The sequence below is a fragment of the Capsicum annuum genome, unplaced genomic scaffold, assembly GCF_002878395.1.
Source record: "Capsicum annuum cultivar UCD-10X-F1 unplaced genomic scaffold, UCD10Xv1.1 ctg18910, whole genome shotgun sequence".
Lineage (NCBI taxonomy): Eukaryota > Viridiplantae > Streptophyta > Magnoliopsida > Solanales > Solanaceae > Capsicum > Capsicum annuum.
The window spans coordinates 935-6,377 of NW_025824706.1; the positions used below are offsets into that span (position 1 = coordinate 935).

The 5,443-nt window shown below is 30.0% G+C and overlaps 1 long non-coding RNA gene across 1 annotated transcript; it reads right to left on the bottom strand.

Annotated features, from left to right (window-relative positions):
• Positions 1 to 2,991: 2,991 nt before the first annotated feature.
• LOC107869785 lies at positions 2,992 to 4,377 on the bottom strand. The gene is made up of 2 exons (XR_001673954.2): positions 3,733 to 4,377; positions 2,992 to 3,488 (listed from the first exon to the last, which is right to left on the bottom strand). It is a non-coding gene; the product is annotated as an uncharacterized LOC107869785 (long non-coding RNA).
• Positions 4,378 to 5,443: the final 1,066 nt, after the last annotated feature.

Here is a 5,443-nt window from a genome sequence, read left to right on the forward strand (position 1 = left end):
TCCTTTTTTCTCTCTTATTTATTTTTCAAGATGTCCCTGTCAAAAGTTCTCTTTGTAACCCCTTTTTTATAACATTCTTAAAATATTAATAATCTTAACAGAAATCGTCATTTGTTTCTTTTCAATAACTACTTCCCACATTAGTCTTGAATTAAATATTTTCATTGAGGAAGAAAAGAGAAGAGCGAACAAATGGGTTGATAACAAATTAGCCTCGTATTGAAATTTGGCTTATCAACAAAATGAGAAATAATTAGTTTAGGCTCAAAGGGCTGACTAAGGATAAACATAATTTAGATAGGTTGATTTTGGTCACGACTTAACAAGAAAGGCCTACTTTCATTTTTCAACAAAAATCTACCTAGTATTTCGCCTCGAATCACATTCAAGGCAGGTTCTAGATTTTTGAATAAGCATGAAAACTGAGCAATATAACCTGACAACACAATACACTTGGAATTAGTAAATATAATAATTTCAATCATCAATAAACAAATATGAATTTGAAAAGATATTCATATAACTCATGAATGATACTCAATGAAATTTATTTTTCAAAATCTCATTCTAATAAAATCAAATTTTAGCCTACTAATTTATTTTTAAATATCATAAAAAGTGTTCAGTTCAAAATAGTACGATCATGGCAAAGAACTGAACAAAGAAATTCATGAAAGTGTATAAAAGGAGTTATGCTCCAAAAAAGAAATTATTCATATATATACATATAAAATATACTAGAATATAATCATATATAGATTTTTTTTTTTTTTGCAGGAGCTTGTGAACTCCACCCCAATTCTGAATCAAAATTTTATTTTTGATTCTTGAGGTTTCTCTTGAATCTCACTTGGCTAAAACCATCACAATGTATTTTCTTTTTTTGCACCACCTGCTTTTTGTTAGACCTGTTTTGAGTGGGCAAATAACCATGTATAATAATTTTTAACTCCATTTTATTTTTTTCACAAAGATCATTCCATGCACTTTTCTAAAAATCTCCAATAACAAAATCCACAAAATCGTAATGATGAAAAGAAAATGAAGAACAATGGTCAAATAATATTGCTTCTGTACTTGTGACCTCTTCATTCTCAATTACTTCATAATTATTCAATTTATGTGGATAAGAAAAATTAGACATGCATTCATTACTTATTGAGTTGAATTCATCCAAACCTTTATTGTCAACCTGTTTCACTAGATTAGTCTTTTTTTTATCATGAGCAGAAGATTCTTCTTCACAAGGATATTTTATTCTATCAATTGTTCCATTCTCATAGGATGTAGTTTCATTTGGAAGATCATCATCATTATAGGAGGTTACTATACTTATTAGTTCATTTAATTGCACTGTCAGATCAGTAATGACTTGATGATTCTATGCATACTTTTCATCTATATTTTTCATGAAAGTAAGCATAGTTTTCTTCAAGTTTACACTCTCCTCTTGAAATGGTTTACTTTCAATATTTTGATTCTCTTGTGAATATTGATTGCATTTCGGATTGAAATCATATTCACTAGAATCAATGTACCTGAAAAAACTAGAAACAACGTAAGATTGTTCATGAGAAGAAACAAAGAAATTTGAAATACCTGTTTGACATTCATAACCAAGGTGACTTCCTCCACAATATTCACAAGTAATATAATTTTCACTAATTTTATCAATTCATCTTTCAAGATCAATTATTCTTTCATAATCCATATAAAAGAATGTATTACTTGTTTGACATTCAAAGCTTTGGTGATCGCCACCACAATAGCCACAGGTGATAGTTTTTTGACAATATTTTTCTAGCAACTCAATAATACTTTCACTTGGTTGGTTGAAATTCATATTATTTGAAGTGCATAAAGTGAACTCGTTTTTGTTTCTGCTTTCTAGTACTAATTAAGTGCTACAGAATACTTGAAAAAAAATATAAAAATAATAATATAATATAATATAATATAATATAATATCTTCAACTCTTCTTTCCTGTAACTTGTCAAGTATTAGAATACAAAATACTTGAAGATATAGTAAGAAAGAAAATACTCAAAGTAGTAATAAGACAAATAATTTGAAGTAGATGTTTGTCAATCGCTGGCAACGGGGCCAAAAATTTGACGAGGCCAATATGTATAGGATTTCCTTGCTCGTACTCTATCAAATTTTAGTATAGTTTAAGATATCGTCCCACATAGATTGAAACCACTTAGGCTACAAATTTGTATCATCTTTATTACTATTTGAGAATCAAAGTGATGAAAGATAAAATTGGATTTATATAGATTACTTAAATCTTAAATAAATTAATTTCTAAAAACTTATAATTAAAAAAAGTTGAAAATCGTTGAATTAACTTGATAATATTTTTATAAATAGAATCTCAATTTTCACATATATTTTATCTAAAGAATAACTGCTTATTGCAAATACAATTATATTTAGCTCACTAAGAAATAAATAATTAATTAACACTCCGTAAGGTTATGCCAATTAAATAATTTAAGACTAGTGACAATTGAATTAAAATATTTTCTTGCCTGAATTGTGCTAAAAGGTGTAAAGACCTTGTACGAATAGTCTTTAAATCAATAAACTTATTTGAGTCAATCCCTCCATGAGAATTAGAACTGAAAGAAATAAGATAAAGACCCCTTAGATCAATAAACTTATTTGAGTTAATCCCTCCGTGAGAATTATGACTAAATGAAACAAGACAGAGACCATTAAATCAATAAACTTACTTGAGTTAATCCCTTCGCGAGAATTAGGACTAAAAGAAGCAAAATTAAAGATTTGAAATAATAAATAACTAAAGATTACTCTCCATCTACTATTTTACTCATTAGTTATTATATATTAATTTTGTTGTGAGAATTATAAAATCAATATAAAATTAACCTAGAGATAAAATAGATATATATGAAAACAATAATTAGATAAAGTTATTATTTCGGCACAATATGAAGATATAAGTGAAACTTGCCGGCGAAGCATGCACTAAATTAAGATAGTATTATAAATATATATATATTGAGATTCATCAACTATCCCAACCAAAAGAAATTACTCCATTATGGAGGAAAGATAAAGACAACTAAGAAAATATTATCCTACTAAAGAAAAAGAAAAGAAAAAAAACAAGACTAATGAATCTTTCTCATGATGTGTGGTGTCTTCCTTCAACAACATGTGCCTACATGTGCCTATTTATAGAAAAATTTCTATGAAGGCCTTAATGAAACTTTACAAGATAATATTAATATATCATGAGATCTTGATGAGAAATTGACATGATAATTTATCATGCAATCTTGATGAGATTTTGACATGAATATTATCATGGAACCTTGATGAGAAATTCAAAAACCTTGATAGTAATTTCATTATTTTATACTTCTTGTCCTTGTGTAGTCTTTGATGAATTTGTAGCGGATGTATCTTCTTTACTTGATTTATATCTTCTTTCTTTCTTTTACGTAATTTGTTCTTCCTGCAAAATTTATTAGAAAATATGCGAGAACAAGATGTATTTATTCATATTTATTTAAAATACTTGATATTTGGTATATAAAAATATACTAATAATTACATCTCATCAACACACATGAACACCTTTACGTTCAACAACAACCAAGACTTCATGGAAATTCGATCAATCTCGGCCACAAACAGAATACATAACAGCTCAAAATTTACAACTAAAAATGAAGATGTAAAAAAGAATAAAGCCTTACTGGTTTTTGGGCAGCGGACGGTACACTTCGAACCTTGACGGCGAACTTCCGCCACCGCAACTTGAGGACCTTGAATTTCAATTATTCGAGTGTTCTTCGAGAATTTTGATTTTTTGAGGTTAAAGGCAAGCACCTTCAGAACCCTAAGTTTTTCTCCAAAATCCTCCAAGAATCCCCTTTTTTTCTTCCCCCAATCTTTATTTATAGGGGAAGATACTGATTTTTTTCATCTTTAAAATGGAGAAACATATCCCCTAAAATTCGAATTTGAATAGACCTCTTCTGACTTGAATTGGGTTTTAGGTTTTGTAACACTCAATCTTGAGCAAGAAAGTAAAAAAGAATGGCTCTAGGTCTTCAAAATACAGAGATAAGATGGAGAGAGAGGTTGGCTTGTTTAAATTTTTGGTGTTTGCACCGGGTCGTGTCAACATTGTTGTTCGGGTCATTGGAATCGGGTTCGATTTGGTTGTTGTTGGCTGTTGAAATTGTTGTTATCGATGTTGTTAATGGTTTCGCTATTGTTGAAATTGCTGGCTGCTGATGTTATCGTATGTTGGCTGAAATTGTTGTCGCTGAAGTTTTGTTGTTTCTGGTATGGCGTTTGCTGTTGCTTTTGAGAGTTATTGTCATTATATTTGAGAAAGAGAAGGGAAAAGGGTATTGGGCCGGGTCAGTTGAATTGGAGTGGGCTGTGTTGTTGGTTGCTGTTGTGTGGTAAAGGGTAAAACAAGAATGGGCTTGGTGTTATGTTTGTGTAGAAGAGGGGAAAGAGAAGGTAGTGGGCCGATGGATGTTTAGGTTGGGTTATTAAATGTGTTGCTGGCCCAATTATTAAAGAGTTTAGGGGTTGGAATGTTATGGGCTGATTTAGACTATTTATTTACGGAAAAGGACATAGCATGGTCATTTTAAAAAAAAATGGCCCACATGTGAAAAGGTAGATATGTTGTAGCCAATCGGCTAAATTAATTTTCCTTTTTAGCCATTTGGCCCAATTGGGCACATGCAGTTTCTATACTCAATTGATACACTATATTGATACACTTTAAAAAAAAAAAAAACCTCTATGCAAGCACATGCAGTCCCTATACCCAACTGATACTCTTTTATACCATATTAATACACTTTTATACTACATTGATACACTTTTATACTACATTGATACACTTTGATACCACATTGATGCACTTTTATACTAGATTGATACACTTTTATACCACATTGATATAGTATATATACCATATAAATACACCTTTTACAGAGAAAATTTGTGCAAGCATATACAGTAATTCGTTATTCGTGAATTTGTTAACTTAACCTAAAATTTTATGAAAATTTGTGCAAGCATATATAAAATTTGAATCCTCATTAACGCCATTAATGGAAAGCAAATGACCATAACCATTATAATGAATCAAACCATGCAAAACATGATTGCCAATTTCAAATGAATCACTTCCCAATGGCTTTTCTCAATTCTCATTTGCCGGTATTATCAAATGGTACCTTCTTTTCGACACATAATGGTGCCCCCATCCTTCAACAACAAAAAAAAAAATACTCCTTAACAATAAACAAACAAAAGTACTACAAAAATTGAGTGTTCATTTTGCTTTACCAGTGAATTTGTAGTGATCACAAAAAGGATGAAGAGAAAGTTGAGTAGTTTCTTCAATAGTGTAGAGCGTAAAAACTGCACCAGTTGAAT